The sequence below is a fragment of the Pseudophryne corroboree genome, chromosome 5 (genome assembly GCF_028390025.1).
Source record: "Pseudophryne corroboree isolate aPseCor3 chromosome 5, aPseCor3.hap2, whole genome shotgun sequence".
In the NCBI taxonomy this organism is placed as follows: domain Eukaryota; kingdom Metazoa; phylum Chordata; class Amphibia; order Anura; family Myobatrachidae; genus Pseudophryne; species Pseudophryne corroboree.
Genome location: NC_086448.1, coordinates 233,709,737 through 233,724,182, shown reverse-complemented (window position 1 = coordinate 233,724,182; position 14,446 = coordinate 233,709,737). Strand labels below are relative to the sequence as shown.

Here is a 14,446-nt window from a genome sequence, read left to right as displayed (position 1 = left end):
GCATTTCTATATATGCGAGATGCACAGAGGGATATTTGCACTCTGGCATCAAGAGTAAGTGCGATGTCCATATCTGCCAGAAGATGTTTATGGACACGACAGTGGTCAGGTGATGCAGATTCCAAACGGCACATGGAAGTATTGCCGTATAAAGGGGAGGAGTTATTTGGGGTCGGTCCATCGGATCTGGTGGCCACGGCAACAGCTGGAAAATCCACCTTTTTTACCCCAAGTCACATCTCAGCAGAAAAAGACATCGTCTTTTCAGCCTCAGTCCTTTCGTCCCCATAAGGGAAGAAGACTGCAGCAGGCAGCCCATTCCCAGGAACAGAAGCCTTCCACCGCTTCTGCCAAGTCCTCAGCATGACGCTGGGGCCGTACAAACAGGTGCGGTGGGGGGTCGTCTCAAGAGTTTCAGCACGCAGTGGGCTTACTCGCAAGTGGACCCCTGGATCCTACAAGTAGTATCCCAGGGGTACAGATTGGAAATTCGAGACGTCTCCCCCTCGCAGGTTCCTGAAGTTTGCTTTACCAACGTCTCCCTCCGACAGGGAGGCAGTATTGGAAACAATTCACAAGCTGTATTCCCAGCAGGTGATAATCAAAGTACCCCTCCTACAACAAGGAAAGGGGTATTATTCCACACTATATTGTGGTACTGAAGCCAGACGGCTCGGTGAGACCTATTCTAAATCTGAAATATTTGAACACTTACATACAAAGGTTCAAATCAAGAGGGAGTCACTCAGAGCAGTGATAGCGAACCAGGAAGAAGGGGACTATATGGTGTCCCTGGACATCAAGGATGCTTACCTCCATGTCCCAATTTGCCCTTCTCACCAAGGGTACCTCAGGTTCGTGGTACAAAACTGTCACTATCCGTTTCAGACGCTGCCGTTTGGATTGTCCACGGCACCCCGGGTCTTTACCAAGGTAATGGCCGAAATGATGATTCTTCTTCAAAGAAAAGGCGTCTTAATTATCCTTTACTTGGACGATCTCCTGATAAGGGCAAGGTCCAGAGAACAGTTGGAGGTCGGAGTAGCACTGTCTCAAGTAGTTCTACGACAGCACGGGTGGATTCTAAATATTCCAAAATCGCAGCTGTCTCCGACGACACGTCTGCTGTTCCTAGGGATGATTCTGGACACAGTCCAGAAAAAGGTGTTTCTCCCGGAGGAGAAAGCCAGGGAGTTATCCGAGCTAGTCAGGAACCTCCTAAAACCAGGAAAAGTGTCAGTGCATCATTGCACAAGGGTCCTGGGAAAAATGGTGGCTTCTTACGAAGCGATTCCATTCGGCAGATTTCACGCAAGAACTTTTCAGTGGGATCTGCTGGGAAAATGGTCCGGATCGCATCTTCAGATGCATCAGCGGATAACCCTGTCTCCAAGGACAAGGGTGTCTCTTCTGTGGTGGCTGCAGAGTGCTCATCTACTAAAGGGCCACAGATTCGGCATTCAGGGCTGGGTCCTGGTGACCACGGATGCCAGCCTGAAAGGCTGGGGAGCAGTCACACAAGGAAAAAATTTCCAGGGAGTGTGATCAAGTCTGGAGACTTCTCTCCACATAAATATACTGGAGCTTAGAGCAATTTACAATGCTCTAAGATTAGCAAGACCTCTGCTTCAAGGTCAGCCGGTATTGATCCAGTGGGACAACATCACGGCAGTCGCCCACGTAAACAGACAGGGCGGCACAAGAAGCAGGAGGACAATGGCAGAAACTGCAAGGATTCTTCGCTGGGCGGAAAATCATGTGATAGCACTGTCAGCAGTGTTCATTCCGGGAGTGGACAACTGGGAAGCAGACTTCCTCAGCAGGCACGACCTCCACCCGGGAGAGTGGGGACTTCATCGGGAAGTCTTCCACATGATTGTGAACCGTTGGGAAAGACCAAAGGTGGACATGATGGCGTCCCGCCTGAACAAAAAACTGGACAGGTATTGCGCCAGGTCAAGAGACCCTCAGGCAATAGCTGTGGACGTTCTGGTAACACCGTGGGTGTACCAGTCGGTGTATGTGTTCCCTCCTCTGCTTCTCATACCTAAGGTACTGAGAATTATAAGACGTAGAGGAGTAAGAACTATACTCGTGGCTCCGGATTGGCCAAGAAGGACTTGGTACCCGGAACTTCAAGAGATGCTCACAGAGGACTCATGGCCTCTGCCGCTAAGAAGGGACTTGCTTCAGCAAGTACCATGTCTGTTCCAAGACTTACCGCGGCTGCGTTTGACGGCATGGCGGTTGAACGCCGGATCCTAAGGGAAAAAGGCATTCCGGAAGAGGTCATTCCTACCCTGGTCAAAGCCAGGAAGGAGGTGACCGCACAACATTATCACCACATGTGGCGAAAATATGTTGCGTGGTGTAAGGCCAGGAAGGCCCCACGAAGAAATTTCAACTCGGTCGATTTCTGCATTTCCTGCAAACAGGAGTGTCTATGGGCCTCAAATTGGGGTCCATTAAGGTTCAAATTTCGGCCCTGTCGATTTTCTTCCAGAAAGAATTGGCTTCAGTTCCTGAAATCCAGAAGTTTGTCAAGGGAGTACTGCATATACAACCCCCTTTTGTGCCTCCAGTGGCACTGTGGGATCTCAACGTAGTTCTGGGATTCCTCAAATCACATTGGTTTAAACCGCTCAAATCTGTGGATTTGAAATATCTCACATGGAAAGTGACCATGATGTTGGCCCTGGCCTCGGCCAGGCGAGTGTCAGAATTGGCGGCTTTGTCTCACAAAAGCCCATATCTGATTGTCCATTCGGACAGGGCAGAGCTGCGGACTCGTCCCCAGTTTCTCCCTAAGGTGGTGTCAGCGTTTCACCTGAACCAGCTTATTGTGGTACCTGCGGCTACTAGGGACTTGGAGGACTCCAAGTTGCTAGATGTTGTCAGGGCCCTGAAAATATAGGTTTCCAGGACGGCTGGAGTCAGGAAAACTGACTTGCTGTTATCCTGTATGCACCCAACAAACTGGGTGCTCTTGCTTCTAAGCAGACGATTGCTAGTTGGATGTGTAGCACAATTCAGCTTGCACATTCAGTGGCAGGCCTGCCACAGCCAAAATATGTAAATGCCCATTCCACAAGGAAGGTGGGCTCATCTTGGCCGGCTGCCCGAGGGGTCTCGGCTTTACAACTTTGCCGAGCTGCTACTTGGTTAGGGGCACACCCTGGCTGAGGAGGACCTGGAGTTCTCTCACTCGGTGCTGCAGAGTCATCCGCACTCTCCCGCCCGTTTGGGAGCTTTGGTATAATCCCCATGGTCCTGACGGAGTCCCCAGCATCCACTTAGGACGTCAGAGAAAATAAGAATTTACTTACCGATAATTCTATTTCTCGTAGTCCGTAGTGGATGCTGGGCGCCCATCCCAAGTGCGGATTGTCTGCAATACTTGTACATAGTTATTGTTACAAAAATCGGGTTATTATTGTTGTGAGCCATCTTTTCAGAGGCTCCGCTGTTATCATGCTGTTAACTGGGTTCAGATCACAGGTTGTACAGTGTGATTGGTGTGGCTGGTATGAGTCTTACCCGGGATTCAAAATCCTTCCTTATTGTGTACGCTCGTCCGGGCACAGTATCCTAACTGAGGCTTGGAGGAGGGTCATAGGGGGAGGAGCCAGTGCACACCACCTGATCCTAAAGCTTTTACTTTTGTGCCCTGTCTCCTGCGGAGCCGCTATTCCCCATGGTCCTGACGGAGTCCCCAGCATCCACTACGGACTACGAGAAATAGAATTATCGGTAAGTAAATTCTTATTTTTTTTTCCTAAGCTAAACGCGGCAGGGTTTTTTTTTCCCGCGGCCGCATTTTTACTTTCAGTTTCGATTTTCATCCCCGTTCGTGATTGGTTGTGTTTCAGATGGTAGGAGTGTCTGTGCGCAACCATATAAATGCCCCAAACCGTCCGCACCTCGTGGGTTTAGTTAGTGATGAGGAGGAGGGAGGTTGTGCTGTGGAGGTAGGTGAATTTGTGGTTTGGTGAGGAGTGTTTTTTGGGAACACAGGTTCTCAAACTCGGCCCTCAGGACCCCACACAGTGCATGTTTTGCAGGTCTACTCACAGAATCACAAGTGACATAATTAGCTCCACTTGTGAACCTTTTAACATATGTCTGTGAGTAATTCATACACCTGTGCTTCTACTGGGTTACGTGAAAAACATGCACTGTGTGTGGTCCTGTGGGCCAAGTTTGTGAACCTGTGCATTAGGACGTTACACACAATGATAAAGTGAAATACTAAATGGATTATGTGGGCTTGTAATAAATTAGCACTGCAAGTTTACGATCACTTATCCAGACTTAATGCATGCCACTCATAATCTGTTGTTTTGAGTTTAAAAATACACACAATACACATGCGACATTTGTTTTGCATAAAGCGAGGGTATGTTTGTATGTGTCAAGGAGCCAGACACATTCTGAGTAATGGTTTTGCCAATAAAAATAGCAAAACATCTATTTATGATTACACAACAAATGAAATAAGCAAACCAAACTTACCTTAGAAATAGCGAGTGATGAGCTCTTGCCTAACCTGCCTTCCTACATCTGTACTCCAAGTATCACCAGATGTCTCTAATTCCTCTGCTTGCTGGCTGCTTTCTTCCTCCTCCTCCTCCTCAACATGTGGCAGATGTTGTTGCAAACACATGTTATGAAGAAAGCAGCAGCAGAACACAATTTGAGTAACCTTGGAGGGACTATACAACAAAAGGCCACCAGACTTATCCAGACACCGAAACCTAGATTTCAGCACACCAAAACATCTTTCTATCACATTCCGCGTGGACTTATGTGCATGATTGTAATTGTGTTCAGCAGGGGTATCAGGTCGGGACAATGGAGTTAGAAGCCAAGAGAAACAGCCATATCCTCTATCACCTAAAAGACAGATATAGTAACGTGATTCATGTTAAGATACAGCAACACATAAGTAACAAACTGTGGGGCAGATGTATTAACCTGTAGAAGGCATAAGGAAGTGATAAACCAGTGATATGTGCAAGGTAATAAAGGCAGCAGACAATCTGTTCCTAAATGTCCATTTACATATTGGAGCTGATTGGCTGGTGCCTTTATCACTTTGCACAGATCACTGGTTTCTCACTTCCTTATGCCTTCAACAGGTTAATACATCTGCACCTGTATTTGGACAAAGTATACGCAGGCCTACACATATCAAATTACATACCCAGCAGCCATCCATCTGGCATTTGTCCGTCCTCAAACTTATCAAAGAGGGATGACTGACTGAGGATGAAGGAGTCATGGCAGCCCCCAGGGTAACCAGCAACAACACTCATTATTTTGAGATTTGCATCACAAACCACCTGCACATTTGTGGAGTGTTCGAAATGGCGATTAGTATATATGTGCTGCCTGCCCCTAGGTGGTCTCAGCTGAATGTGTGTGCAATCTATGGCTCCAAGCACATTGGGTATGCCAGCCAGCTCATAGAAATCTACCCTGACGGCGTGCCACTGAGACTCCTGGGTAGGGAAGCAGATTGAGGCCTCGATGAGGGGCTGCAAAACAGCCAACACCTGTGTGTATATTTTAAAGAACAATAAACATGAGATTTTAGGACAGAACTGGCCACCGAGAAATTAAAATAAACAAAAAACAGAAGAGATAGTTAGGTATACGTCACCTGTGTTAAGATTCTGGAAAATGAGGGCTGTGAGATTCCTATGACATCCCCAGACACAGCCTGAAAGCTGCCAGTAGCCAGAAAGTGCAACACAGCCAGGAGTTTGTGCAGGCCTGAGACAGAGCGAGAGCGTGCTGTCTCAGGGTCTAGGCCCAGTTTGACAAGGTCATACAGACGGAAAATGTTGTTACGATTTAGACGGAACATCTGTATGACCTTATCATCGGACAATGCGTTCAAGTTTAAACGCCCCCTAAAAAATCGAGGCCTGCGCAGCCTCTGCGGAACCTGTACAACCTGCTGACCATGTTCAGTTTCTTGGCCCTGGGTACTTACTGGCTGATGTCTGAGTCTGAGGAATACCACAGCACACAAAAGATCACTGGCCCACAGTCCTGCTGCCATTTCTGAGTGTAGGTGTATTGAAATGGGCCTAACATCCTTTTATAGGCATCCTAATTCAGGTGTGATTGATTTTTGAGTTGCAACACATGTAAACACGATTGAAAAAAGCAGGTCTATTTTTTTGCCGCTTTTTTTTACCGATTCGCAAAAAAATACGACCGCAATTGAGCAATCAGAAACTAACACCCAAATATGAATGAATAGTGAATTCCCGTATTGTATGAAATAACAGCCGCGTTTGACCGGTGGTCTATTCATTCGTATTTCGGAACTTTGCAAAACAAACCATTACGAATAGTCCAAACACTGCCGAGATTGGTGCTTAGTGAATTCCCGGATTGGGACTTAGAAAAAAAAACACAAAACGGACAAACTCGAATTCTTAGTAAATATTGGCCTATGTGTGACAGGCTGACCCTAACAACTACATAGAAAAGGGAAAATAAGAGTTGGATGCAGCAGAAGCACCATGAGTGAGGAGCAAAAGCATTGCTCTCCACCAGCCATACCAATATAACAACCACTGTCTGGGTCAGAGTGATTTGAGTTGTTTTTATTATATAACTACTGTCCATTGACGTCTGTCCTGAATAGCAGTGATTGAACTGAGGGTTGGGCTGCATACTGTCAGACATACAGCCTGATTGGATAACCCCTCAGCTCCTCCTTTACAGAAACTCCTCCTGTCTTCATAATACCTCCTGGGACTGGAGTTTTCAGCTTTGTTACCTGTCTGATGGCTAGCCTGCCATTTTCTACTGGAACCAGCCTAATCAGGAGGACAGTGACCTGACAGGACACTGACTGAATACTCCACCTCAGGCCATTAGATAACACTTCTGGCCATAAAGGTTTGTACTCATCATGTGCAAATTCCAAATTAGATTTGCAAGCATAATAATGTATATTTAAATAAAAAAACTGTATAGTGTGACTAAATTGGATTTCATATATATTATTGATTTATGGAATCATATTTATGAATATTAATATTTAATATAACATATATGGTTATTAATATATGGATATATTTAAATTAATATGCGTTATCATATATATCTGCAAATATATTATGTCAGGCTTACAAATTAATTGGCTGATAAATATATGCAGTCCTTATATATATATGACTTATGAAATTATGAAGTTAAGATTCCTTAAAGAGAGTTCAAGCTTGAATATTACCGCTCTTTTTATATGATTCTTTATTTACAGGCAGATCAAATCGTACAGAATAAGATATACACAGTAGTGATATATATACTAATTATAATTATATTAAGCTATGCTATGTTTCCTTCGTTACATAACATAAAACAACATGACATAAGTTTCACAAACAGTTTCAATTATTATCATATTTATACTTGCAAGTTAAAGATTGCCATCCCAAGAATCATTCCTTCTGCATGTTCTCCGTGACTTCTCCTCCTGACTGACTTCCTTCCTTCTCCTTCTTCTTCTCCCTCTCCCTCTTCCTTCTAACTCCTAACTACAAGTCTGGTCCTTTTATCTCATATTTTACCAATTCAAACTATCATATTCTCATAGTTTCCAATGGAATAGGTAGTTATAGGTTTGTCAGATTCCAAGGTGTAATAAAACAAACATTGAACTGGGCTGTCGTGTCCTGTTCACGGAGGCATGGTGTCATAAAAGTGTGGTGTCCACACTGCCTTAAGCAAGTATAGTATTGTAAAATCTGGAATGTCTTTTCATCCAAAGTTCTGTTGTATTGACAAGTTTTCCTGGGGTCGGTTACACAATGTTTTATCAATGGATGTGATCTCTTTTCATAGTAGTTAATTTATACTCCCTAGCTTTTAACCTTCACTGGACAATAGACAAACCAGTAGATTCTGATCTACTGTAAGCACACCTGTGAATTCCAATGACCAACAGAGCTCTGTCACATACCTATTATCATTTATGGCCTAATACCTTTTCTCTACAATGACTCTTGATCTTACTGTAACCTCTCTGGCCTTATTTATGACTAGAGCAGAATAAACCTGTTCCCTACACTATTTTTTACCATCTTGCTGTAAAACACAAATATACAGTATATCTATATAAACACATACACAAACCTAATTTCTTAAATCAGCTAAACATTACCTCATACATTCAAACTTATTTCATATCTATTCCTTACTATATATATCCAGTATACTGTCCACTATGGTAACATCGCCTATTTATAATGAATTATATTTTGATTCAGACAATATCCATTGCCCTAATATTATACTAAGTGCAGACAATTACCTATAAGGCAACAGTCGCCCCCTTGTGGCCATGAGAAATTCTTTTGATTGGCCACACATTAAACTAGCGTAATTGCTTCCAAATACATTTCAAAATATTCCTTCAAACATAACTTTCGTTGTAACCATAATATATACCATAAGTGTAATAATAATAACCATTATGATTTTAAAAATCTCTAAAAATTCTTAGCTTACCTAACCTTATTCTACTTTTTAACTAAAGCAGACAAAACTGAGGTTTTTATTCAGTATTCATGAGGAAAACTAATTTCTACAGACATTTGGAATACCATAGCCCAATTGTAGACCTTTTTTCTGTATCTGGATCAGTACGTTTGGACATTTTTGCTGTTCTTGTATGTAGCAATTTACTGGGATAAGACTGTCATCTGCGTGGTTTGCTTGCAATTGGAGATGCCTTGCGTTTGCATTATGGCCTTGCGTTTGCAACATTTGCACCATTACTAGAAGTAGAATTCTTCGTAGCAGCTGCTCCTTTGCTTGCCATTTCGCTGTTTGAGGCAGAGGGCTGTGTACGTCGAGTGCTGTGTCTTGAACATTCAGTACTTGTGACGACCCTCAGTAATAGTAATAGTCTTTATACAGTCTTTAGCAGTTCTGTTTCCTTTGCGTTTATCCAATGCCGCAGTTGTGACCAGTGTCCATATTGCTTTTGCACAAACAGGTTGTGATTTTGAATAGAACAGGCATATATGAAACAGTCTTTTTTTTTTTCTTTCTTTCTTTCTTTCCTTGCTTGTTAATAGTAGGTCTTAATTGTCTTCGGGCAATAGTACCACAAATGGCTGTGAGTAGTACACCTACTCTGTTCTGTATTTCCTCACTGAATAAATTACCATGCAGTCTTAAATCTCCTTATTCTACCTTGTACCTATTTATACATCTCAATCTTACATAAACTTATACCAGTTTAACCCATATAAAGGCGTTTTCTATCCTACCTATATTTTGACTAATAATTATTTAAAATGCTTTTGATGTGTATATAGTAACATCCTATCAATACAATAAATGAATATAATTTTGCTTCAAACAGATATTAAATATCATTTAGGAATGGCTTTAAATATATCTAATTCCATCCAATATTATTTTATATGCAGCCATGTGCATATACAGTGACCCTGTTATGCTACAAATAATTATCTTAGACTTGTGACAGTCTTTATTAAGAGAATTATTCATCCCACTTAATAATCTCGGCCCAATTTGTTATAACGCGGTATACCATCCTGTATTAGATATTTAATTACTTTTGAAGCTTTTACGAAGGAAGCATAGGTAGTATCTATTGTGTAATATATAAAAAAAACATAAAATATTTACAAGGTATATATGCAATGATATAAAATATATCTCAGACAAATGTTTACATATATGTGATTAAGGTATATGAAGGGATGAGACAGTTCTGTATAATCACAGTGATGAGATGTGCTGTACACTGTTGTGGGAGTGTACATGTAGTTTGAAAGACAAGTAATGATTACTTGTGATGAAAGGGTTAATGAAAACCTTCCCCTTTCTTGTGAAACTGGAAAACTCCTTGAGGATTTGTCCATATATCAGTCTTTAGGGATGCTATGTAGATTTTGCTGGATAGCAGCGATGAAAGGGTTAATGAAGACCTTTTCCCTTGTAAATTGGAGTCTTTTTGGAGTCTTGCACCATTCTGTATACAGGTTGCCAGGATTACTATGAATCAAACAAAAATACATACAATGACTATCACAGATATTTATACAGTGATTTAACATAGCTTGCTATGCATTCTGTCCTATCTGCTGCATGTTATCAGGTACAGAATTTACAAATGTGTCTTTTAACGATTGAATAACAAACAAACAATTGTTTCTGGCCTGTGCCAATCTTTCCTGTCACATTGTGTGTCAATGACAGCACAATTGTCGCTGCAGATATGATGCAGGTTTAATTTGGAAACTGTGGCTGTTTGAACATCAAAGCAAACAATGGCTTCATTGGATCTAACAAGTAAAGGAATGATACTACCGTATTCACTTGTGACCATACTCCCTTGTGATGCAGCCTGGTCCCAGACTGTCTTTAACCATAGCGTTTGCTGCTTGGTGTGGCTCCTTAGTTTGGAAGAATCTTGGAGCTTCTGAAAAAACCTACTTTTGTGGGGAGAGAAACTTGTTAAACTTTGCCAAATATGTATTGCAGGTCCCAGGGCTTTCTGTCTTTCCACACCTGTAATAAAATGGTTATGGCACCAGGGCATAAAAACATTTTCATCCTGGTGATCCTTTTTGTCATTGTTAATTGGTGTGTGGTTTGCAGAATGACACTCTGCATGTGGTCTCTCTGAGAGCATGCAAACATTTGCACCATCACTAGAAGTCTCTGAGTGCTCTGTGGGGGTTACATAAGTTTGGGAACTTTGTTTGTAAACATGCATTCCTGAATTAATTTCATGGATTTTCCCTTTAAACATGTTTCCAGGTGAATACATTTCAAGGTTTGCAACTCTGGTTGCCATGGGAGTTTTCACCATGGGGAACTTCCCCACCCCTGTGTGCACTGTACTGCTGCTATCAGTGTTTAAATCTGCTGACAATTCACCTTTGCCTAAGGGCATAACAAATTCTTCATTTACATTGGGAACTCTGAGAGTGTATTCAGCAGAATACTCATAATCTGAGTTACAATGATCTTCCCCCTTACTAGACACAGTATAGGGGACATCTCCTATTGCTGCTACCTCCTTTACATTAATGTGCTGTCTGATGATAGACACATCCGGCACATTGCTACTTTCTTCCTTTACCACAGAGGCTGTTCTGCTGGTGGTCTGTGTGACCATAGCAGACTCCATGCGCTGCACATTGATGCAGTCCTGCAACATGTAACTTTCCTTAATTTTAGGATCTTGACTGATTAAGTCATTTCTGACTCCTGTAGACTCTGTGTACAGAGTTTCACATACCTCAACACTATTCCTGTTTGGTGTTTCTATCTCAGCTTGCTTGCTGGATGTTATCTCTTCATCAGAGATCTTGACAATTTGATTACAAACTGTCAGGCTTTTCGCTTCTGCCCCAAACTTTTTCTGTTTATTTTTCTGTTTAAGGGACTTAAATAACGAATGCATTTTTGCATTAATGGTCAGGCACGCCTTACGAAGACGTGAACCTGATTCTTCTTTACATTTCTGTTTGGCTTCTAGAGCCGCAGTTCTGCGCATTTTTCTAAATGCTACAGAAAACTTTTGCATTTTTAACATTTCAATGCTAAATTTATATATTCTTTGTTTTTAGTACTGAAGGTATCCTCTCCTTAAGATTGACCGGTGTCTTAAGGTTAAACTCTAATACCTGGTACATTTATACATTTATTTGGAAATACTCTTTTCCACTGTGCACATTTTCTATTCTAGGCCTTTAAATTCTTTATTCTCATTTGTAACCTATTCCACTGTGATCTTGTATTTTGCCAGCAGGCTTATAGCCTTTGGTGCTGCTTCCTAATAGATATTATGTTAGTTAAAATAACGTATATTGCACTAACACATTTATCCTAGGTTATACAGAATACAAAATTGACATTACACAATGGTAATAAATTTTCATAGATACATCCCCACCGTGATTCTGCAGATTTGGTAGCCAGCTTATAGCATCTGCTACTCCTCATAAATATTATAGATCAGATAATCAGATTCAGTAATAACAAGTCCCTTCGTGGTCGCCAATATTGATTTATGGAATCATATTTATGAATATTAATATTTAATATAACATATATGGTTATTAATATATGGATATATTTAAATTAATATGCGTTATCATATATATCTGCAAATATATTATGTCAGGCTTACAAATTAATTGGCTGATAAATATATGCAGTCCTTATATATATATGACTTATGAAATTATGAAGTTAAGATTCCTTAAAGAGAGTTCAAGCTTGAATATTACCGCTCTTTTTATATGATTCTTTATTTACAGGCAGATCAAATCGTACAGAATAAGATATACACAGTAGTGATATATATACTAATTATAATTATATTAAGCTATGCTATGTTTCCTTCGTTACATAACATAAAACAACATGACATAAGTTTCACAAACAGTTTCAATTATTATCATATTTATACTTGCAAGTTAAAGATTGCCATCCCAAGAATCATTCCTTCTGCATGTTCTCCGTGACTTCTCCTCCTGACTGACTTCCTTCCTTCTCCTTCTTCTTCTCCCTCTCCCTCTTCCTTCTAACTCCTAACTACAAGTCTGGTCCTTTTATCTCATATTTTACCAATTCAAACTATCATATTCTCATAGTTTCCAATGGAATAGGTAGTTATAGGTTTGTCAGATTCCAAGGTGTAATAAAACAAACATTGAACTGGGCTGTCGTGTCCTGTTCACGGAGGCATGGTGTCATAAAAGTGTGGTGTCCACACTGCCTTAAGCAAGTATAGTATTGTAAAATCTGGAATGTCTTTTCATCCAAAGTTCTGTTGTATTGACAAGTTTTCCTGGGGTCGGTTACACAATGTTTTATCAATGGATGTGATCTCTTTTCATAGTAGTTAATTTATACTCCCTAGCTTTTAACCTTCACTGGACAATAGACAAACCAGTAGATTCTGATCTACTGTAAGCACACCTGTGAATTCCAATGACCAACAGAGCTCTGTCACATACCTATTATCATTTATGGCCTAATACCTTTTCTCTACAATGACTCTTGATCTTACTGTAACCTCTCTGGCCTTATTTATGACTAGAGCAGAATAAACCTGTTCCCTACACTATTTTTTACCATCTTGCTGTAAAACACAAATATACAGTATATCTATATAAACACATACACAAACCTAATTTCTTAAATCAGCTAAACATTACCTCATACATTCAAACTTATTTCATATCTATTCCTTACTATATATATCCAGTATACTGTCCACTATGGTAACATCGCCTATTTATAATGAATTATATTTTGATTCAGACAATATCCATTGCCCTAATATTATACTAAGTGCAGACAATTACCTATAAGGCAACAGTATATATATATATATATGTATATATATATATATATATATATAAAAGGAAAATGAAGAACAAGCGCCTGATGGTGCAGTAATTTTAGATTTTGATTTCTGTCACGACAACACTCATATACAGTAGGTATTAAGCGTACCAGATGAGGAAATTTTAGCATGCACATCAAAACTCCTGGGGAGTCGGAAAACTTCCAAGATGACGACACGTCATGGGGAGTCTTTAGTCATCCAAAGCTCAGAGTGTAATAGAGTCAGCTCACAGCACAGGAGTTTTTTGCACATGTTGGGCTCCCCTGTTATATATATATACATATATACATACACACAGTTGTAGTCACACGCAAATGGTGGCAGCGATGGTGCGGCACGCCACATATTGAACCCTATGGAGCGGCACACCCCCACCTCACTGACAGCGGCACCTCCTTACCTCACTGACAGCGGCACCTCCTTGCCTCACTGACAGCAGCGCATCCCCGCCTCACTGACAGCAGCGCATCCCCGCCTCACTGACAGCAGCACATCCCCAACTCACTGACAGCAGCGCATCCCCTCCTCACTGACAGCAGCACATCCCCGCCTCACTGACAGCAGCACATCCCCGCCTCACTGACAGCAGCACATCCCCCCTCACTGACAGCAGCACATCCCCCCCCCTCACTGACAGCAGCGCATCCCCGCCTCACTGACAGCAGCACATCCCCGCCTCACTGACAGCAGCACATCCCCGCCTCACTGACAGCAGCACATCCCCGCCTCACTGACAGCAGCACATCCCCGCCTCACTGACAGCAGCACATCCCCCCTCACTGACAGCAGCACATTCCCCCCCCCCCCTCACTGACAGCAGCGCATCCCCGTCTCACTGACAGAGGTACATCTCCGCCTCACTGACAGCGGTACATCTCCGCCTCACTGACAGTGGCACATCCCCGCCTCACTGACAGCGGTACATCTCCGCCTCACTGACAGTGGCACATCCTCGCCTCCGCCTCACTGACAGCAGCACATCCCCAACTCACTGACAGCAGCGCATCCCCTCCTCACTGA

General features: G+C 42.0%; 1 protein-coding gene across 7 annotated transcripts in view; it reads left to right on the top strand.

Moving 5' to 3' along the window:
- The window catches only part of TBC1D5 (TBC1 domain family member 5), a 1,053,329-nt gene that overhangs the window by 579,666 nt on the left and 459,217 nt on the right, over positions 1-14,446 (top strand). The window contains exon 1 of one of the 7 annotated variants that reach the window (XM_063922185.1): positions 6,822-6,918. The exons of the other annotated variants lie outside the window; for them this stretch is intronic. The gene's annotated coding sequence lies outside the window, so the exon portion shown is untranslated. Of the gene's footprint in view, positions 1-6,821; positions 6,919-14,446 lie in introns of those variants that run through there. 7 annotated transcript variants of the gene reach the window in all.